Here is a 23,997-nt window from a genome sequence, read left to right as displayed (position 1 = left end):
AAGATCATCATTTTCCAGACAATGGCATCAAGGTATGACACACTTAACTAAAAGTTCTAGTTTAAAATTAGGTCATTTTAAATAGAATTATCTTAAAATTGAAGAAAATGGTATAATAATAAACTTTACCTTTAAAAATTATTGAGAATCTAGTTTATGTAGATTTATTCAGATGGTACATTTATCTTTCAATGGCTCCAGAAGACCTTCATTTCTCCTTGGTAGATGCCTAGGTAAAAGTCAAGGGATTACAAACCACCTGGAAGGGGCTTCAGGGTCCCTCTAGTCTAGCCCTCTCACCTTACAGAAGAGGAAACTGCATCTGGGCGGGGGGAGTTAAGTGACTTGCCAAAGTCACACAGGTAATAAGATGTGGATTCTAAATCTTAAGTCCTCACACTGGACCTCACTTTTGATTAGTTTCATTGAATGAGTTGGAAGCTCTTCATTTTTCTTCCTTTGGGTTATTTTTTTCTCGAGGAGGGTTGTTGTTTGAATAAGTTTGTTTGCTTTTTGCAGATTCACTCTGAGTTTTGTGAGCACTTAAAAAAGTAACCTTACATCAACAAACAGGACTCCAGAGCATCTGACTTCCTGTTTCTCAGCAGATCAGACCCAAGATGCACCCAATTTTCAAGGGAAGGTACTGTACTTGAAAAATCCAGCGAGAGATACAGGTGAGCCCAAATGCTCCAGAAAAAATGTGTGGACATAGGCGTAAGGGACCAGATGACTGTTTTTTCTGGCTTCTAGGAACAGCATTCCTCCCCCCACCCCATAACAATCACCTCTGTTGAAGGGTGAATGAAGGACTTCTTCACTCTCTTGTTACTCTGTGAATTTTATGTTGCATTCCCCAACACCAGTGGCTTTGAAATAGCAGTATGTCGAAAAGAAGAATCTATATGTCAATAGAGAAAAGGAGTTGTATCCATAGCTCAGTGAAGTGCTTTGAATTCCAGGCCAATCCCATCACTTTCTCCTTATGAAACAGTAGCTCAAATCAGCAACAGTAGAGATGGCACACCGCCTATTTGAATAACTGCCGATGGGTGGCACATGCCATCTCCTGCCTCCTCAGCTCTGTGGGCACTAGCCTTTGTGCCCAGGATGGTCTTCTCCCTTACCTCTTAGAATCCTGACATTTCTTTCCTCTGGGCCCAAGGGCCAATTCCTACAAGATCGCCTCGGGGTCCACACTCTCCTTCTCCAAATTGTTTCATGCTTGCTTCCTGGGCATGTGCTGTATCTATTTCCCAACAGAACATAAGCTCCTTGAGGGTAACGACCATTTCATTTAAAATTTTGCCTTTAAGTCTGGATCTTTACAGTTTTTAATAGCTAACATTTGTGTGGTACTTTATGACTTGCAAAGCTCTTTACAAATATTCATTTGAGTCTTCCCACAACCCCCATTTTACTGCTGAGGGAACTAAAGTGGAGGGAGGTGAAGTAACTGGTCCAAGGTCACACAGTTAGTAAGTGTCTGAGGCAGTGCTTGAATTTAGGTCTGCCTGACTGAGCTCAGCATTCTATCCATTGCTTGGCCATAGTGGCAGCTTAATAGATGCTTGGTGAGGAGAGCCACAACCAAACAGAACCTGAAAGCTGTAGAATTAGAATTACCAAGATTGTTTTTAAGGATGATACAGAGAAGGGACATTCCCAGCTAGAGGCTGGTGATGCTTTGATAGTTCCTCCTCCTCTCTGGTCCCACAAGCTTTTGTCCTTGGCTGTCTTCTCTACTCTCTCTGCCCTCTCTGTCTTGGCAGTCTTATGGACTCCCATACGCCCTCTTACCCAGATGACTCCAGTGCTGGCCAGGACTGGAGGCTGCCCCCTCCCTCACCTTTCTTTTGAACTTCCTCAGACCTATATCTCCAACTTCCTACTGAGATATTCCACTGACATCTCACAATTTGCATACCAAAACTGATTTTTTTCTCCATACCTTCTTTATCTTCTGACTCGTCGTCTCCACATCTGCTGTACAAGCTAACCAAACTGGGTGACTTTCTATCTTCTGACTAGGACCCATGCTTTCTTATTAACTTACACCTCTTTGCTCAGGTTGATGCCTGTGCTGGAAACAGCCTGACTTGATTACACATTAGATATGGGGGGTGAGAGATAGTGATGGGCAGAGTTTGACACCTAGGTTGTTAGCCTGGGGAACTAGGATGATGATAATGCCCTCAAGAGTAACAGGGAAGTTTGCAGGAGGGGAATATTTAGGGGGAAAGATGAGTTCAGTTTTGGATGTGCTGAGCTTAAGATGTCTTTGGGACATAAGTTTTAGATACTTAATAGGCAGTTGGAGATTTGAGTCTGGAGGTTCAGAGAGAGTTTAGGGCTGGATAAATCTACCTAAGAATCATCCGTATGTAGATGGTGATTGAAAGGATGGGAGCTGATGAGATCACCAAGTGAACTAATATAGATGGAGAAGAGAAGAGGGCTCAGGGTAGAGCTGTGGATGACACCCACCTTGGAGGAGTATGGCCTGAATGAAGAGTCAGTAAAGGAGATAGAGAAGGAGAGATCAGATAGGCAGGAGGAGAACCGGGATGGATTACACTGACAGAAACTTAGAGAGAAGAGGATGTCGAGAAGAGGATGATCAGGAGAGTCAAAGGCTGTAGAAAGGCCATGAAGGATGAGGATGAATAAAAAGCCAGTGGATTTCATAATTAAGAGATCACTGATAACTGAAGGGAGTAATTTTGGTTGAATGATGAGATCGGGAGTCAGAATGTAGACTTAAAAAGAGGAAAAGAAGTGGAGGCACCTACTGTAGATGGCTTGGTCGCAAAAGTGAGAGAGAGTTGTGGGGTTAGGATGCATGGTGGAGAAGACATGGGTATGTTTGTAGGCAGTAAGGAAGCATCCTGTAGACTAGGAGACATTGAAGATAGGTGAGAAGGTGGGATGGTAGAGGGGGCAATCTGCTGAAGGACACAGGATGGAATGGAACCACTTAAGCATAGAAGGGTTTAACTTGGCAAGAAGGACAACTACCTTTTCATTTGAGACTGCAGTAAAACACAGAGTGGCAGAAGGTATCGGGGTGATGTGAAATAAGATGAGGAAAGAGAGAGGTCTTGGCAAATGACTTCACCTTTTTTAGTAAAATATGAGGCAAGGTTCTTAGATAAGGGGTTGTTGAAAGGGGAGCCATGGGAGGTTTGAGGAGGGATGAAAAAGCTCGAAAGACCCACTGTACCAGTATGGTGATGAGTTAATGAGGGAGATGTAAAAGCATTGCCTTGCATCACTGAAGGCTCAGCTGAAGTTCCATAGCATAAGTTTGTAGTGGATCTATTCGACATGATTTTGTGATTCTCTCCCTGTGTTTCTGTTGGGTCTCCTCCCTGGCTCAAAATCAGAATCTCAAAGTTACATGGGCCCTCAAAAGTCATCTTGTCTAGTGTGAACAAGAATCTCCAACAAGATTAAGAGAGGTGCAGGAGATCTGGAGGCTGAGACCATGTGTTGCTAACTCTGTGACCTTAATTGAGTCAGTTCCCCTTCTCAGACCTCCATATTTTCCTCTGGTTCTCAGGTACGAGACATGAATTCCCACAGTTATGGTTCAAAACATCTCCACCATGCTTACACAGAGTTATAGAATGGTAAATAATACAAATGTACTGTGGCTGCACAATGAGATAACGGGACGAGGTGATAGAAACTTGTGAGGTCGTTACTGGCAATATGCCTTATTTGTCTGTTGGTCTACAAAACAGGTGGTCACTAGACAGTGAATGGGGAACCCTTAGGGTTGAATGCACAAAAGCTGTGTGTGCCTCATCTGGCCCCCACTGAGGCTAGGGGGGAGCCTTAAGGTTGAGTACTCAAGTTGGAATGCTGTGCGTGCCTTGATCAAGGCTTGGGGAGAATCTTTGTTTACCTCAACTGGCCCCTTTTGAGGCTTGGGGGGACTTAGGGGAAGCACAAGTTGTGCCTGTCTTGATCGATCCCACTGAGACATAGGGGTAGTTGCCCCCCCTCTCCCCCACCCTTCTCGCTGGCCCCTGTGAGAAGGGTGATTAGGGAATACTTGTAGCAGTTTGTGCTCTCATTATCAGCAATCCTCTTCTGAGAAAACTAGACTAGAATAAGGTAAGATTATTGAGCCCTTCTTAGTGTCTTTCCTGTCTGACCAAATCAAGAGTGAACCCATGCTAGCAACCCTCTAGTGTGCTGTGTTTATCTGTCTTACAATTCCCCATCAATGGATATCAACAGACTGTCCTAAAATCATAGTATCCTAGATCTTGAGCTGAAGTGACCTCTGAGGTCACTAATCCAATGCCTTTAGTCTCCTGAAAAAGAAACTGAGCCCCAGGAAAATAATTTGAGTTGCCTATACACTGGATCTGTAATAGGTAATGAATACGAGAGGTGAAATTTATATCCATATTGAACCTATAAAATTTTTAGGGGACTCATTCACTGGTCTAACATTTTGTAGTGTTACAAAAATTGGATTGGTTATAAATATCACATCTGGTGCTTCATGGATTTTATAAACCACTGCTTAAGCATACAACTTAGAGAGATGACCGGGGCCACCTGCAAAATATCTATAAACATGAAGACAGGACTAGGAAACTCCCAGGTGAAGAAAGTCCCTCCATTAGTGCAGCTCAGCACCCAGTTGACTCAAGCACTGGGAGGTTAAACTATGTGTCTGTAGCCTCAGACCTGTATGTATCAGAAGGAAGGTCTGACTGGTCTTAAGCCTGCTCTCTCCCCTGCACCCTGCTGCTTCTTCTAACATTAAGATGCTGCTAATTACAGTGGGATACTGCTATTTCTAAAAATAACAGTAACATCTCACACTTACGTAATGCTTGAAGGTTTACAAAACACATTCCTCTCTGAAAATGATAGAATACCATATATGCATATAAAGTCTACATGTAGATAATCTACACATATGTAATCTATATATACATAATCTATACACAAAATCTTATTTGGCCCTTACATCAGTTGGGTGAAGAGGCAGCATGGAATTCTTCTCTCCCTTTTGTAGAGAAGGAAGATGAGATCCAGAGCCACGAAAGGATTTGGAAATGAGCCCTAGAATCCAGGCATTCTGATTCCCAAGTCCAGTGTTCTTCATTTTTTGGGGGGTCATGTATTTTAAATAATATTTTATTTTCCCCCAATGTATATGTCAAGGCAATTTTTAGTATTCATTTTTACAAGATTTTGAGTTCCAAATTTTTCTCCTTCCCTCCCTTCTTCTGAAAATGGTAGGCAAATTGATATAGGTCACACATGTGCTATCATGTAAAACATTTCCATATTAATCATAGTTTCAAAAGAAGAAACAGACCAAAAGAAAACAAAAACATGAAAAGGAATAAAGTAAGTGAAAAATATGCTTTGATCCATATTCAGAGTCCATCAGTTTTTTATCCGGATGTGGGCAAGATTTTCCTTCCTGAGTCCTTTGTACTTGTCTTGGATTTGTACTTGTATTTCGGCAAACAGCTTAGTCGTTCATAGCTGATTATCATACAGTGTTGCTGATACTGTGTATAATGTCTTCCTGGTTCTGCTCATTTCACTTTGCATCAGTTCATACAAGTCTTTCCGGGTCAAACCCAATGTTCTTGTCACACTGGATCACCACTGCTAGAACTGGATAAGTTAGGAATCCCTTAGCAGTGCCTTGTACATAAGAAGAATGCAGTTGCTGTTTATTGAATGACGTACTGTTGGCCAGAAGAAATGCACTTGATACAGTTTCCAGTGATACTTCAGAGGTGGTTATGAAGTACTGGGGAACAAGAATTTCCCACAAACCACTTGTCATGTTTTATACTACTGGCATTGGGTGTTTCATGAGACTCATAGACGTAATTATACTGGAGCAGCTAAGAAACAAAAGACAGCCTCTCTAATCATGATATATGGAAAAGGAGTGGTGGTCAAGGGGGCTTTTAAGATTAATAATAGTAATGATAGTGAACATTTACATAGTGCCTATTATGTGCCAGGTACTGTGTGAAATGCTTTGCAAATATTATTTGACCCTCATAATAACCCTGGGAAGTAAGTATTATAGGAAGCAGAGACAAATGGACTTCTCTTCTTTCCTCCTTCACTGCTTCCCTTCCTTCCTTCTCTTCTTCTTTCCTTCCTTTCTTTTTTCCTTCCTCATTCCTCCTCTCCTATTTCCTTCCTCCTTTCCCTCCTTCCTTATTTTTCTCATCCTTCCCTCCTTCCTTTCTTTCACTCCTTCCTTCATTCCCTCCTCTCCTTTTTTGCTTTGTGGATTTTCCTTCTCTCCTTTATTCCTTCCTTTCTTCCTCCTTTCTCTTCCTTCCTCCCCTCGCTTACCTTCCTTTCTCTCTTCCCTCTCTGTTCCCTCCCCTCCACCTTCCTTCCCCCCTTCCTTTCTTTTCTTCCTTCCATCATATTTTAAGATCTATGATTATTTTCTATCCTAAACCATGGAACATAGGTCAGGCAAAAATAATGACCCTCATTTTACAGATGGGACAACTGAGCCCAAGAGAGGAATGACTTGCCCTAGTGATTTCGATGGTCTTTCCATTTCTTTTTAGACATGACAGAACAACCACAAAGCCAAAATATCACCTCCGTTTACTAATTACTTCTTATGCCAACTCTCAAAGGAGGGATATTATTTTTATCTTCATTCTAGAATTAGAAAAAAAATAGGAATTCCCTGGGAATTGGGGGAGTGGATGTGATAGTCTCATCATGCTAAATTGCTCCTCTAGCTTATGCTCCCCTCTTTGACAATACTTCCTTAGAAATTCCTTTTGTTCACAGACCAAGAGGAAAATTCCATGGGACAGCTTTTCTTTGAGTCAAAAACTTCTTCCATGATTGGATATTCTTTTCTGATGAAATATTTATAGAGAAGAAAATTGTAGACAGTGTGGAATCTGTTTTGATCTGTTTTTATTTGAATGCCATTTCCTAAGTTTGTAACCTCTTGAGTCACTTGGGACAAGCCACTGTTTGGAATTAGCAGTGTCTTTGTGTTGAAATGCTCAAGTCCTTCACTGAAGGATGGAGCAATTTTTCACGCTAACATGTTGTGTAATATAGTCAGGGGGAGGTGCTGTGAGTCTCATTATGGTCATAAAACAAATGTCAAGGATTTTCCCTTGAAAAAGTGACTTGTTATTTCCTTAATTTGTGACTAGTGTACCCAGTTAGACCCTGATATTGCATAGTGAGAAGGCCTTTTCATGTTGTTTGGATGTAAGCAGCTAGATTACAAGATGCCCCAATATAACCATGTCAGTGAGCTAAGCAAAAATCAGGAAATCAGGGATGTCTGTTGTAAATGGGCCAATATGACCCAAGCTGTTTAGTATGTCTCTAAATAGCTGTATTTTGAGGGAATAGAGGTATATTACATACTCCATACAAGATGTTTCCGGGAGAGTTTAACACATGGCCTTGAGTTCTAGGGGAAGGTGCCTATAATTCACTCCTGCCCTGGAATTCATACATTGAAAATGCTCCCTGCCATTTTGGCCCCTTCCTCTGATTGGCTGGCTCCTCTCAGAAACTCCATGTGAAGGAGGTCATCCAGGTCAGCCATGTCTCCTTCCTCTCTGGCCTGCCCTCTGTACTTTCTGCACTAGGTCCTCTAGTTGGTTGCCCCTTCCACCCCTTTTGAGTTGTCTTCCCCACATTAGAATGTAACCTGGGAAGAGATGTATGAACCTTGAAATCCTTGAAACTTGTAAGACTTCTAAGAACTGATGCAAAGTGAAGAGAGCAGAAGCAAGAGAACACCGTACACAGGAACAGCAAGATTGTAACAACAACTTGTTACTTGTTACAACTTATTATAACTCTACTGTGAAGGATTTAGCTGCTCTAATGAAGACAGTGATCCAAGACAATTCTAAAGGACCCAAGATGAACAATGCTACCCACCTCCGGAGAGAGAACGGATGAAGTCTGAATGCAGATTGAGTGTACTTTTTAAAACTTTGTTTTTGTTATTTTATTTTGAAACATGGCTAGTATGGATATATGTCTGGTATGACATTACATTTCATCATAACCAAAGTCTGAGTGCTTGCCTTGTTAAGGAGGGGGAGGGGCATAAAGGAGGGAAAGAATTTGGAACTCAATGTTAAAAAAAAAATTATAAACGTTTTACATGTAATTGGGAAATTAACAAACAATAAATGAAATTAAGTTTTAAAAAATTAAGAAAAAGAATGTAAGGTCTTTGAGGCCAGGGACTGTTTTTCTTTCTGCTTGTATTTGTACTCCTAGGGTTTAGGACAGCATATGTGTGTATGTTTGTGTATATATACATATATATGTGTATGTATATATGTGTGTATATATATATATATATATATATATATATATATATATACACATACAGTATACAGTATATAGTACATAAAAATGCTTGTTTACTGACTGACTTAATTGTGTCCATAAAACAATGAAATGTATTTTTATCCTAGTCTTCTAGAGGTAGACTTGTAGTTTTCTAGTTCTTCATAAAGCAGCTGGTCACCAATATATGTATATTTATATTAGTTGTCACTTAGTTATTTCAGTTATATCTGACTCTTTGTGACCCCATTTGGGGTATTCTTGGCAAAGCTACTGGAGTGGTTTGCCATTTCCCTTCCCAGCTCACTTTACAAATGAGGAAACTGAGGCAAACAGGGTTAAGTGACTTGCCCAGGGTCACAGCTAGCATCTGAAACCTGTTGACTATGCACTCTATCCACTGTCACCAAGATGCCTTACATTTATATATAATATTAAAATTTATTTTATATATATAGATACACACACACATTAGCTCCATTGAATCATGTGAAGTCAACACTACAAGTATCATTCTTCTCATTTCTGACTGATGGACTGAGGCTCAGAGAGGTGCTTTGCAGAGGTATCTGTAGAGTCCCACAGCTTGTAAGTGTTGGAAATGGGATTTGAATGCAGGTCCATCTGGCTCCCAGCCCAGTGCACAAGCCACACAGCACACTGCTTCTCTTAAGAGTATAAAACCCCGTTCGCAAAGTCTGGGTAGGAAAGGAAGTCAGTGTTTGACCAAGTCCTCCGAATGCATTTGTACTGGCGACCTTCAGAAAACAGCCTTTCATACAGCTGGAAGGTATTTTGGACTAGCTGACTAGCCTGACATCAAACAGGAAGCGATCAATAGGAATATTTGCTCTAACCTTCTTCCATCCAAAGACAACAAAGTTCGGGGGGGACAGGATTCACTGCAAAAGAAGGCAGGAAAACCAGATTCTCACATCCCTCTTGCCGACAGTTCCATGCATTGATAATTTTCTGAACATAGGTTTGTTTTCTTCATTATTGGTACTTTGGAACCACCCGTTCATTTCCAAATACTCTGTCTCAGGGATCTTAGTTATTCCAGGCCAAAGTAGCAAACAGACTTTTAGGAGAGCAAACAAAACATGTCTTCAAATACAAGGCCTATGTTAAGCATCATTATATGACCTCTAGGTGGGCTATCTAGCCTAAACTCCTCCTTTATTTTTGACAGAACTGAGGAACAAAATGGGAGGAGATATGCTCAAGGTCACTCATAGAGGAATAGTGGAGGCCGGGAGGCCTAGACTTAAAGGCTGCCTCTGTTGCTTCTGTGACCAGGGATGAGTCACTTAATCTCCATGTGCCCCAATTTCCTCCTCTGTAAAATAAGAAAATGGACAAGATGATCTCTCTTCCAGCTTCAAGTATCTAAGTTGCACATAGTAGGTGTCAGAAATAAGATACAAATCCAGGTCCCCATCCTTCAAATCCACCACTCTTTCCAAAACAATTTCTTGCCTTTCAATTTGGAAATGGATGAACAAGTTATGTTATTTGAACGTGGTGGAATACAGTGTGCTAGAAGAAAAGAGGAAAGAGATGATTTCAAAGGGACATGGAAAGACTTGCAAAGTGAAATGAGCATAACCAGAACAATTCATGCAGTAACAACAATATTGTAAAAACTTTTTGAAATTTGAAAGACTTTAGAACTCTGATTGATTCAATGACCACCCGTGATACCAAGAAGGCTCATGATGAAACATGTTACCTACCTCCTGTAGAGTGGTGAATGGCTCAGAGTGGGGGTGGGGGAAGAAAATGGGTTTTCCTTAACTAAAGAAAAGTTCATTATATTATGAGGCAGTAAGTATCCAAACTATCTGCTACTGGCTAAGAAACAGAGAGGTAGATTAGTGGAAAAGAGTAGCCACACAATTCATGGGATAACAGACTATAGTAACTGTGTTACTATATAGCATCTCTTTTTGTGGTGGCAAAGAATTGGAAACTGGAAAATGATGCCCATTGATTGGGGAATGACTGAACAAGTTGTGGTATATGAATATAATGGAATACTTTTGTATCGTATTGTATACATTTGTATAAGAAATGATGAGCAGGCAGATTTCAGAAAAACCTGGAAAGACTTATATGAATTGAGGTTGAGTGAAGGGAGAAGAACCAGGAAAACATTGTACACAGTTACAGTCACGTTGTGGGATGACTAACTTTGATAGATTTAGCTCTTCTCAGCAATACAATGTTCTAAGACAACTCCATAAGGCTAATGATGGAAAATGCTGTCCACATCCAGAGAATTATGGAGTCGGAAGGCAGACAGAAGCATACTATTTGCTCCCTCTCTCCTTTGTTTTGTTTCTTCTTTCTCGTGGTTCATTCCATTGGTTATAATTCTTCTTTACAATATGACTATGTGAAAATATGTTTAATATGAATGTATATGTAGAGCCTATATCAGATTGCATGCTGTCTTGGGGAGGGAAAAGAGGAGGGAGGGGAAGAAAATTTAAAACTCAAGGGATTGTGAAAATGAATGTTGTAAACTAAAAATAAATAAATATTATTCGAAAAAGAGAGTTGCTAGTTTTCTTGATACGTCTTTTAAAAAAAATACATCTCTTCTCCCTTCTTTACTCAGCAAGCCATACATGGAGACAAAGACTAACAAAGGAGCAAACTAAAAACTACTTGGATAAAGTCAACTAGCACATCATCGGTGTCTGTCAGTATATTCGGCATTCCACACCCGTAGGTGAGCAACTTCTATACTCGTTTCTTGCCCAGAAGAAAATACAGTGTTTAGGATTTTTGTACGTTTGTTCTTCCCATTTACATTGTTATTGTAGTTACTGTAGTGAGTGCCATCAAGGTAGCAAGGATGCTCTGTCTGATGACCTCTGACCCTTAGGGTTCCAGAGTACTCTGAGAGGTTTTAGGGTGCTTTCTTAGACTCCCATCAGTTTGAGTCCCCATTGATTTTGCTCCTCCTCTTTGTTAGGAGCCCATTACTAGTATCCTGTTCCATTTAACCATTTAATGTCAATTGGATTTTATAAAGGGATATTTGTTTCAAAGACATAGCAAGAACAAATGATAAAAGACAGAATCATAAAGATTCCCCAGAAAACAGAGGACCATAAGAAGAAACTCCAGAATGGCTCAAATGAGAAATAAAGTCCATGCAAGGAGAAATTAGGAATGAATCAGAAATCAGTTTCCAGTGTAGAATTTTAGAACACAATCAGTAGATTTAGAAAGTCTAAATCCATAATAATGAATCACTCGAAAGAATCAAAAATGGATGACCAAATTTGGAACATAGGCACAAAAATATGAAAAGGAGGAAAATTTGGTAAGAGAGAACAATTTAGATAATGAGTTATTATTATTTTCGGACATCTGTTGGTCCTCAAGTTACTTCTGTGCCTCCTGTCTTCAAGGTCAGTCATTTTGGTTTGTATAGAAATAAATATTACTTTAATGTTAATAGTTTATAATCTGCTTTAGGGAATCATTTGTTCATACCCATTTGACCACTTAGCCACTAGAGAGTGACTCGTGAACTCATATATTTGTGTTTATTCTCTATGAATCTTGGATATTGGACCTTTACTAGGATATTTAATGTGAAGTTTTCTCCTCTCCCAAATGATATTTCCCCTTCTTATACCAGCTGCATTGATTTTGTTCATGCAAAAAAATTAAAAAAATTATTTAATAAAAGTTATTCATTTATCATTTGTGATAAGCTGTAGCTCTTGTTTAGTTAAGATTTAGTGGTGATCTTTTAATTATTAAATCTGACAGCATTTTTCATCTTCTTTGACTTCTGAAGCTTTTGACACAATTACCTCTCTCCTTTGGACTACTTAGCTTTTATGAGGATGTTCTCTCAAGAAACCTCTGGGTTCTTGCATCTGTCTCACTATTTTTTTCTCAGTTTCCTTTATTGAATTGTCTTCGATATTTGGCCCTCTAACCTTTGACATTCTCCAAGGTTCTATCCATGTCCTCTCACTCTCTGCTCTCTTTCTTGCTGAGCTTACATGCTCTCATGAATTTAATGCTAATTTCTACACAGATGACACCATATGTATCTAACAGTTTTTATTTTTCTCTTGAATTCTAGATCACTCAAACCACATTCCCAAATGTCTGCTGGGCATTTCACTTGAATATTTTCTTTAGCATCTCAAACTCACTAAATGCAAAATGGAATTCATCACCATCTTTCCAATAAACATTTCATTATATTAAAATTCTCTGTTTCTATTGAAAGCATCGCTTTTCTCCAAGTCACATATTTATGTTATTGGAGAGTCCACTTAGACTTTTTCCTCTTCCTTTACATGATCCTTTATATCAAACTGAGCGCCAAGTTTTTTCCTTTTTTCTTTATTTTATTTTTTAAACTGATTTTTAGATTTCGACATTCATTTCCACAAAATTTTGAGTTCCAATTTTTCTCCCCATCTCTCCCCACTTCCCTCCCCGTAATATCTTGCATTCTGATTACATCTTCCCTCAATGTATCCTCCCTTCTATCACACCCCACCCTTCCCTTATCCCCATCTTCTCTTTTTTCTTGTGGGGCAAGATAAATTTCTCTACCCCGTTACCTGTGTTTCTTTTTTCCCTGTTATATGTGATAATAATTCTCAACATTCATTTCTAATACTTTGAATTCCAACTTCTCTCCCTTCCTCCCTCTCTTCTTACCCATCCCCACTGAGAAGGCAAGCGATTCAATATCAGCTATATATGTGTCATTTTGCAAAAGACTTTGGTAATGATCATGTTGTGTAATACTAACTATATTGCCCTCTATCCTACCCTGCCCCCCCTTTTTATATTCTCTCATTTGACCTTGTCCCTTCCCCAAAATGATTACTTCTAGTTACTTCCTTCTCCCATTTTCCCTCCCTTCTATCATCCACCTCACCCCACTTGTCCCCTCGTCCCTTAATTTCCTGTAGTGTAAGATAGATTTTCATACCAAATTTAGTGAGCATGTTATTCCCTCCTTAAGCCATGTGTGAAAAGAACAAGCTTCACTTTCCCCCTCTCATCTTCTCCCTTTTCTCCTCCATTGAACAGGATTTTTCTTATCTCTTTTATGAGTTATAGCCTGCCCCATTCCATTTCTCCCTTTCTCCTTCCAGTATTTTCCTCCCTCACCCCTTAATTTTTATTTTATCATTTTTATGGATACCATCTCTTCTGATTCAACTCAATCTGCGCTCTCTGACTATATGTGTGTGTGTGTGTGTGTGTGTGTGTGTATGTGTATGTGTGTGTTTGTGTGTATAATCCCTCCACGTACCCAAATACTGAGAAAAGTCTCAAGAGTTACAAATATTATCTTTCCATGTAGGAATGTAAACAGTTCTGCTTTAGAAAGTCTTTTATGATTTCTCTTTCCTGTTTACCTTTTCATATTTCTCTTGATTCTTGTGCTTGAAAGTCAAATTTTCTGTTCAGTTCTGGTCTTTTCATCATGAATGCTTGAAAGTCCTCTATATCATTGAATGAACATTTATTCCCTTGAAATATTATACTCAGTTTTTCTGGGTAGGTGATTCTTGGCTTTAATCCTTGTTCCTTTGACTTCTGGAATATCCTATTCCAACCCCTTTGATCCCTTAATGTAGAAGATGCCAGATCCTGTGTTGTCCTAATTGTATTTCTAGCTGCTTGAAGTATTTTTTCCTTGACCTGGGAACTCTGAACTTTGGTCACAATATTCCTAGGAGTTTCTCTCTTCAGGTCTCTTTCAGGAGGTGATTGGTGGATTCTTTCAATATTTATTTTACTCTCTTGTTCTAGAATATCAGGGCAGTTTTCCTTGATAATTTCATGGAAGATAATGTCTAGGTTCTTTTTTTGATCATGACTTTCAGGTAGTCCCATAATTTTTAAATTGTCTCTCCTGGATCTATTTTCCAGGTCAGTTGTTTTTCCTATGGATGTTTCACATTATCTTCTATTTTCTCCAAACTTTTGCTTTTGTTTTCCAATTGCTTGGTTTATCTCATAGTCATTAGCTTCCATGAACTCAATTCTCTCTATTTTGTTCAGTGAGCTTTTGAACCTTCTTTTCCATTTGGCTAATTCTGCTTTTTAAAGCCTCCTTCTCCTCATATACTTTTTGGACTTCTTTTTCCAATTGAGTTAGCCTCTTTTTAAAGGTGCTATTTTCCTCAGCATTTTTTTGGTTCTCCCTTAGCAGGCTGCTGACACACTTTTCAAGCCCTTCTACAGCCTGAGTCCATTTCATATTCATTTTGGGAGTACTGGAGGCAGAGGCCTTGATTTCCTCTGACAGTATGCCTTGTTTTTCCTCATCTGAAAGGCTGGAAGGAGACACCTGTTCACCAAGAAAATAATCTTCTATGGTCTTATATTTTTTCTTTTTTTTGGCCATTTTTCCAATCAGTTACTTGACTTCTGAATCCTTTGTCAAGAGGAGGGACCTAGTGCTTCTCCTCTCTTCAGTACAAGGCTGAGATTCAAATCAGCTGCTCAAATCCCTGGAGGCTTTGGGTGGGGGCAGGGCTGCCACTGAGGGTTGAGGTTCAGATCAGTTGCTCAGTTCCACCAGAGGCTTTAAGCTGAGCTGCTGGGACAATGGACCTAGGCTGCTTCCTCAGCCACCATAGGTGCCTGCCTCCTGTTGTTGCTACCACCTCTGCTGCCACCTGGAGCCAGTGCTGTGGGAACTCCATTCCCCTTGCGCCCACCTGGGAAAGACCTCCCACACTGACCTTTGGAGTTTTCTTTGTCACTTGTGGGTTGAAGGATTTGGGGCCTTCCTTGCTGGGAATTTTGCCCTGGAGGTCTGTTCAGGTCCTGTTCCTCCCAGTGACACATGGCCAAGGCTGGGCTTCACTTTGCTCAGTGAAGATAGACCTTTCCTGTTAACCTTCCAGGTTACCTTTGGCTGGAAACCTCTTTCACTCTGTTGTTCTGTGGCTTCTGCTCCTCTAGAATTTGTTGAGAGTAATTTTTTATAGGTATTTTATGGGCTGTGGGGAAGTGCTAGAGTATATGTGTCTTTCTACTCCGCCATCTTGGCTCTGCTCCCTGGGTGCCAAATTTTGTTGATTATACTTCCATAGTATCTCTCTCACATCTGTTACCTTATTTCCTCTCATTACTTCTTGCCTGAACTATTTCAATAGCCTTCTGATTGGCCTGCTACTTTCAGTCTCTCCCCTCTCACACATCCTCCACAGAGCTACCAGGAAAACAATTTCCAGTGGCTCCCTATTGCCTCTAGAATAAATCCTCTCTTAAGCCACCTCTCTCCCAAAATGACCACAGTCCACTTTTATACCCTTTGTCTCCACACTCTTCCCAATCTTGTACCCTGTCTTCCAGCCCCATTGGCTTATTTACACCTTTCTTCAACTTAACACATCCCCAGCCTCCTAGCACTAGCAGAACTTGTCTCCGACACCTGGTGTGCACGCCCTCTTCCTCTCCCCTTTCAGAATCCTAATCTTGTTGTGCACCGTCAAGGTTCTACATCTTCTGTGAAGCCTTTGTCAGCATTCCAATGAGAATTCTCCCCTTCATCAAAGTATCTTGAGTGTTATTGATATTGTATTTCCCAGTAGAATATAAGCATCTGGAAGGCAGGAACCATTTCATTTTTGTCTTCACATTCCTAAAACATTGTTAATACATGTTTTTTGTCCTAATTTTAACATTATATTTCTACAGCTAGAAGGAATGACTTCCTGGACATGATTTAATCGTTCCCAAAGATGTCTAATTCAACCTTATCATTGGGCCCTAAAGAGATTAAGTGACTCAGGTAATAAGTGTTGGAGGTAGAATTTGAACCCAGGACTTCTCATCCCAGAGCCAGCACTCTTTCCACACTGTCTCTGATGAGGAAAGAGTTGAATAGGAGCCAACACTAAGAGCTGTTAGAATTCTTAGAATTTTATATTTGGAAAGGACCCTAGAGATCACATAATCTCTTAACTCTTTTGAGTGTTGTAGATCTCTTTGGTAGTCTGGTCTGGAATTACAGACTCTTTCTCAGAATCATGTTTTTAAATATGTAAAATAAAATGAATGAAATTACAAAAGAATTCAATTATATTGAAATATAGCTATCAACATATTAAAAAAAAACAAATTCATGGATCCCAGTTTAGCAATTCCTGATCTAATTTAATTCTTTATTTTACAGATGAGTAAACTGAGGCCCAGAGTTGATCTAGGTAACTGAATTAGACCTAGTCTATGGAAACCTGTGTCTATTCACTCCTAGAGCTCTGGCCACTGCCATGTTATTGAGCAATAGTGAAAAATATGGATAGACAGGGTGGAATCATGTTGGATAGAGTCCTGTAAATCAGGTATAGAGGTTTAGATTTCATGCTGCAGACAATAGGGAGCCATTTCAGCTCTCTGATAAGGAGATCAAGACGTTTTGGGATGCTGTGATGCTTTGAGAAGATTAATCTGACACATTGAGAGGCACAATAGTTTAGTGGATGGAATGGCCTTTGATCCAGGAAGAATTAAGGTTAAATGCTATTTCTGACATGTATTGGGCGTGTGACCTTGGTCCAGTCACTTTACCTCTCTCTAAGACTGCAGCTTTCGGAGAAGACGCTGATCTTCACTGGGTGGGGGACTTCCCCGTGCCAAAGAAATCACAGGTGCTTTCCCTGTCCCTTATCTGAAAATATATAGCAAGATAACTGAGATAGGTGGAACAGATTTGAACTCACATTTATACTTAGAAATAGCTAACGTCTGTGGATGCTTATTTACTCAGTTATCAGAAAAATCTTTTTTATGTCTTACAGTCATATAGGCAGCTAAGTAGTTCACATGAGACTCAAAGTCAGGAAGACCTGAGGTCAAATCCTGTCTTAAATATTTACTAATTGTGTGACCCTGGACAAATCACTTAATCTCTCTGTGTCTCAGTCTCCTTATCAGTAAGATGGGGTTAATTTTAGCCCTTACGTCATTGAGTTGTAAGGGTTAAATGAGTGAAAATATGTAAACCACTTTGTAAACCTTCAGATCACTATAAAAAAACTAGCTATTATTATAACTGATTTTGTGCCTTTCCCACTTGGATTGCACGACTTTTTATCACATGAATTCAGCAATCATGTCCAACACTCCTATTAGATGCCTAGAGCGGCATAGCTAGAATTCTTCATCCTGTCATTGTTACCATTACACTATCCCCATAGTTGCAACCCTGACTGTTTTCCATCTGTGCTGTCTTCACAAGGTTATTTTACACATTCATATCATGTCTACAATCTCACATCATGTATATCACAGGAAGGCCACCTTCATTTCTTGGATTCTTTCAGATTGCTAAGCCACATTCCTCCTCATGGCTGTGAAGTGGAGAGTCTAATGATTCGATATAGTCATGGCCTCACCAATATGGATGCTTCCTCTTCCAGGCTGGACAACCCCTACCTTTGCATGCCTTCTGGTATCATCCATGTTCTCAATCCTACAATGACTTCCTGTCTCTTGATTCTAAATGAAAATCTTTGGGCCTTGCTAACCACATTAGCTCCCCTGTCGCCACTGGTGGGCTGAGTAGTAAAGTTGGTGTCTGAAGCAAATTGAGTTCTGCCCAATAACTTCCTCTAGATGTCTTGGCCCAGTGTGTGGGAACTGTGTATAACCCAGACTGTCCATCTGGGGTCCCTTGCTCCTACCACATGACCAATCCTCTTCTTCCAGTCATAAATCTTTTGGAAGATGCCTTTTAGACTCCTTCATATTCAAGACTCATTATGCATAATATGGTGTGCCCTATTTATAGATGCTCTCCATCTCTTCACTTCCTTAGGATTTAGTCCATTTTTACTCCATGGCATTCTATGATTCACAGCCAAATAGAAGAACGTGGGAATTAAAATGATGGAATTTTCCTTCAAGGAGAAAGCTAGGGTCATTGAAACCACTCTACAATTTAGAAAATGAATTCCAGTTCATCATCCTCTCTCTAATCAACTCTAGGCCCAGTTTAATTGTCAACTAGAATATCTGTCCAAGATATATACACAGATAGACCAGGCCAAGGAATCGTGCCTCCAGTGAATTTCATTAGAAAATACGTGTTCATCATCCATCCATCTAGATATAGCCACTTAGGTTCATCTTTTTTCAATGAGCTTGGATTTCATTTACCAGGGTGTGACACATTCAGGGGAAAGATGTGGTCTGCATAGCGCCATCCATAAGAGAAAGATGTCAAGTCTCTGAAGGGTCATTCTTCCATTTGGACGCCATGAGAAAGACTCTCTGTTAACAGTGATGAACACCTCTAGGGAGGGTAAGTCTCCCTGTAGATTTTGTACTTGATTATAATAATCAGCTAGATGGCACAGTGGATGACATGCTTATCTTGGAATCAATAATACTCATCTTTCTGAGTTCAAACCCAGCCTCAGAAACATACTAGTTGTATGACCCTAGTAGGGTCATTTCACCCTGTTTGCCTCAGTTCTCTCACCTGTAAAATGAGCTGGAGAAGGAAATGGAAAATCTCTCCAGTATCTTTGTCATGAAAACTCCAAATGGGGTCATGAAGAGTCAGGAATGAATGAAAAACAACTGAAAAACAACAGCGACAACAAAATAATAAGAGAGGATTGGCAGTTATCCCTGTCATCGAAGAATCTCTACAAAATTAGCATACAAATAGTGGTGAAGTTTTTATGACAACATGCTACATAATACTCAGCTAGATGCACAGTCTAACATCATATGAATCACAGGTAATATGGATAATAGTAATGTTTATATAACACTTTAAGATTTGTGAAAGACTGTACATATTATCTCATTTGATCCTCGCAGCAACTCAGGGAGGTAGATACTGTTATCACCCACATTTTTTTGTTTGAGGAAACTGAGGCAAAGGTTCAGTGACTTGCCCAGGGTGACCCAGCTAGGAAGTGTCTGAGGTCAGGTTTGACTCCAGCCCTGCCTCCATTCACTTCACCACCTAGCTGCCCTCTGTTTTGTATCCATCTGGAAAGAACCAATTTATACACATGCTATCTCTTCCATTAGAATGGAAACTCCCTGAGGATGGAGAATCTCTGTCTTTTCTCTATCCCCGCTGCTTAGCTTAGCGTTTGATATGAGGTGAGCATGGAATAAATGGTCATTCTCACTGGCTTTAACCAGCTCTCTTGGATGTAAGAAAATCATTAAATGAGTTCTTTCCTCATCACCCAGGCCATGAGCTCAGCGATGCCTTTGGATTCATGTTTTCCCCTCCTCGATAATGATTCTCACTGGCACTCTCTTGTGCTTGGATTCTGTCTGTTTTCCCAGTTTCATCCACTCCCTTAGGTGTCCAAGGGGCACTAGGATTCAGAGCCTGGAGTTAGGAGCACCAGAGTTCAAATCTTGCCTCTGATATTTCCTTAACTGGATGACCCTGAGCCAAGTCACTTAACTCTCAAGGAGCACTGGATCACAGAAGCATTGTGAGGAATCCCCTTGAAAATCTTGTTGTCAGTACCTCAACAAGCCTTCTCCCTGAGTGATTCTGGGAGACTTCCAAAGGAATGGTGTCAGATTTCCACCTCACTTTAAAGATGGTTCCCCTTACAATGAGTTGTCTATGTTCTAATAATGATGAACAGGAAACTGATGTTGTCAAGCAAAGTCAGTAAGAGTCCCTGCGTTACCTGAGTCCTAGCTGCTGTCCCCACATTGCCCAGCCAGCATTAGGTCTGGCCTGGATTTTCTGACGACAGTTTATTTGATTCCTCCCATTCTCAGTAACAGCTAAGGCAGTCATGTAGTACAGTGGTCAAGGAACTGAGTTCAAATGCTGCCTGGGTTCCTGGGAGAAGCATTTCACCTGTTTCCTGCTCTAGAAGATGAGAATTGAGCTTAATGGTCACTTGCAGCTCTAAATCTGTGACACCACATGCCACTATATCACATTTCAGTCTCCATGCCATTCTCAAAACTTTGGCTTTTTGCCTCCCGTTTCTCCCAGGTGACCTTTGGGGATGTCAACTCAGATATCTCCCAGCACTCCCAGCTGATTCTGCCAAGCCTGTTCCTCAGGATTTGCCCAATAAGTGGTTTCCACTTCAGTTGACCTCATCTGCTCTGCTAGCAAAGATAATTCATCGTGCCCCGTCTCTGATCCACTCTGTCATAGGTGTTTGGAGGAAATCAATCCTATAAAGGAAATTAATGCTCATGTGAGAGGCAGCACAAAGTAATGGATAGCCAACTCATCTGGGAGCCAGGAAGACCTGAGTTCAAATCCTACCTCTCATATAGACTCTGGGCAAATACTTCACCGGCTCTCTCAATGTCTTTGGCCACTTCTTATGAATTAAAGTTGCTGAGAAGGTGCCGATCTCCATTGATAAAGTTTTCTCATCCAGGAGGACTGTAGGCCTGGGAAATCATAGGTCTAGTTTCTTTCCTTATTTTATAATAAAGTAATTGACTGATATCTGTTTAAGCTTCCCACTGAAATGACTTTACAAGAGAATTTTTGGTAGGGAAGAACATAATTCCAGGCAGTGGGGATAGAGTGGACAGCCTCATTGGGATATTTTCATCCTTTGTTTTTAACCAATTCAAATGAAACAGGAGAGGAGCGGAGGGATAAACATTTATATGACATCTACAGTATGCTAGGTATCCTGTTAAGGGCTTTACAAATGTTGTCTCGTATGATCATCATGACAACCCCAGCAAGTAGATGCTGAGGAAACTAAGGCAAACAGAGATAAAGTGACTTGCCCAGGGTCCCACAGCTAGTCAGGGTCTGAGGTCAGACTCACATTCAGGTCTTCCTGACTCCAGGTGCAGCACTCTATCTACTAGCTGCCTCAGTTCTTTTATTTGTTTTCAGTAAGCAAATATTTCCTTTTCTGTCGTGGATTGTTAGAGGTAAAGACTGGATCTGTGGTTTCACTGGCATAGTAGGGAACTTCCAAGTGAGACTATTCCCTCTGCCAAGGCAAGTCAGCAACTCCTCTGCAAATTGGGGTCTTAAAGAAGTTAGGTGACTTTCCTAAGGTCACACAACCACTGAGGTTCAGAGGCAGCTCCTGAACCCCAGATTTGAGACCAGTTTTCTATCCATTATTCACCACTGCCTCTTAGTTATCCTTCTGAAAAATAAAAATTGCATAAAAGCACATGTATGTCGTAAAATAGGAAGAGCACAACAGCTACAACATTGCTTGGGAGGGGAAAGGTTGCCAAAGTGACTCCAGGAACACCAAAATCTGTTTGGAAACCAGTAACCTCCATGCTGTGCGTGCATCCTTGGCCCCAGGTGGTGCAGTATTTAGGAATTCCACATCCAGAGGCTGGGTCCATCAGGTCATCTCACAAAGAGGATGAAATAATCATGGAGGCGCCAAGAAATGAAGGCATGAGAAAGGACTGAGTTTGGACTAGTTCTTAGGAATCCATTTCAAATATTTCTTTCAGAGGATGGATATATTTCCTGTGAGTTTGGTCTGGTTTGTCTTAGTGATCCCATAGTGGGTCCAGAGAGTGCCATGTCCCTTACACACCAATGATCTAAAAATTCAGGCAAGCATTTTGCCCAAGGCCCACATCAAGGGCATTCCTCTTTAGTTTCCACTAACTCCTTATTTGTCCTTTTAAAGAAGATCAAGATATTTGTCTACTTCATCTTCTGCAACCTCTCCCATTATCTTTGGTTTTCCAGGGGATTCCTCACGATGGTTCTATGATCCAGTGCTTAGCACAGTACTGGGCTCATAGGAGGCATTTAATAAATGTTTATTGATTGATTGGATTGTGTTATTGTGTATGTATATTGGGGGAAGGTTAGAGATATAATTCAGGCTGTTCATAGCATTTATAGTTAGAATGGACCATAGAGATAATATGATCCCACGCCTTTATTTTACAGATGAATTTAATACCAAAGAGATGTTTAATTATACAGAGTAAAACAAATGGGACTATTGCCCAGAATTGAATGAACTTCTAATTTAAACCTTTCAAGAGAACATGACTCAATTTTAACTAACTCCCTCAAGATTAAGTATGATGGCTGTTGGAATACGTGGCAGGGTTAGAGTTAGGGTTTTGGTTATTTAAAGAAGTTGAGGCACAGAAGGAGGAACTGATTTGTCCAAGATCACACAGCTGATGAAGTTGGGAGTTGAAGCCAGATCTTCTCACACCCCTAGGCCACTCTGTTGCACTGCCTCTCAGCTGGTCAAGATATTTACCAATTGTCTGACATCGGACAAATGGCTTCACCTCTCTGGGCTTCAGTTTTATCATCTGTAAAATGAGACAATTGAATGAGGTGGTCTTTGCAGTCCCTTCTACCTCTAAATCTTACAGTGTTAACGGTCTAAATCCTGGAGGCCCTAAATTAAGACCATCTTAATTGATCCAAGGTGATCTAAGACCATTACCTCTCCTCCACCTACAAGTAAGCTGGTCCTGCTCCCTGTTCTTATCCAGGATCTCATCAGTATGATACTTTGTCCTTCTCAACTTTTCCTTGTTTTACTCATGAAACTCATCCAAGATAAATTACATCTACCCCTCCATCAGACAACAGTTCTGATGTTCATATCTCTCTAGTAGAGAACATTCTATCACATTAAACATTCAACAGCTCCTTATCTGAGTCAGCCTCAGCCCCAGCACAGTCCCTTAGATTGGCTGTTTCTCTTAGAGCAGCCTTGACTCAGCAACAAGGCTTAAAGGGAAAGGACACTACACTAGGTAGGGTTCGGAGTATATGGCTTCAGACATAGCTCTCAAATCTGAATTCATGTGATAGGCCATCAAACACTACACCTAACTAACCATGGTCACAGCCCAAACAGACAGAGAACAGACTCCCTGGAGCTATTTAGTTTGGCCTTGACTGCACCCAGAGATGATCAGACCCTTGATCTTGCCAAAATGGAAGTTCTGAGAGAATCTTACCCATGGGAGGAGGGGGCCACAGAGTCACAGGGATATTGAGGGGTTAGAAGTTTGCTGGGGTAATATGGAGAAGTCTAGAGAGTCAGGAGTGGAGTGAAGCCACCCTCAAGTTTTCCACTTCCATGCTCATGAACTATTAAATTCCTTTATCTGATCATAATGCTGTCATTTTCCCTCTGTCTTTGCTTTGTAACTCTTTTCCCTGTTCTCTATCTTTACCATGACCTCCAATCTCTCTACCTCTCAGTTTTTTTTCCAAGTCATCACTCCACATTGGCTTCACTCTCCTCATCCTCATCTTGACCCATTGATTAACTAGCTCAATTCTACACTTCTCAGATCAGTTCAGTCCAAATCATTCTCCCAACCCCCAGTCTTACTTCTCCATTCATCTGCTAGACATCTTGAACTGGATGTCTCATGGACATCATATCCTGTCTAAAACTTATTTTTGTATACCCCTATTCCACTCCCATCAACTTTCCCTTATTACTAAATTCCCTGTTCTTTAAAGAGCATCTCTATCTTCCCATTCACCAAGACTCAAGCCCTTGACTCTTACCTCTCTCTCATCCATTCCCATATCCAATCCATTGCCAAGTCCTGTTGATTCTACCCTAAAAATCGATTGCACATGCCTCTTCTCTTCTCCTGACACTGCCACCACCCTGTTTCATG

At 40.5% G+C, this 23,997-nt stretch overlaps 1 long non-coding RNA gene across 1 annotated transcript; it reads left to right on the top strand.

Annotated features, from left to right (window-relative positions):
- Positions 1–110: 110 nt before the first annotated feature.
- LOC140514884 (uncharacterized) lies at positions 111–22,157 on the top strand. Its single transcript, XR_011970765.1, has 4 exons — positions 111–677; positions 10,985–11,098; positions 18,538–18,679; positions 20,366–22,157. It is a non-coding gene; the product is annotated as an uncharacterized lncRNA (long non-coding RNA).
- The last annotated feature ends 1,840 nt before the right edge of the window (positions 22,158–23,997 follow it).

This window comes from Notamacropus eugenii, chromosome 7 (assembly GCF_028372415.1).
Source record: "Notamacropus eugenii isolate mMacEug1 chromosome 7, mMacEug1.pri_v2, whole genome shotgun sequence".
Lineage (NCBI taxonomy): Eukaryota > Metazoa > Chordata > Mammalia > Diprotodontia > Macropodidae > Notamacropus > Notamacropus eugenii.
This window is presented reverse-complemented; position numbering and strand designations above follow the sequence as displayed.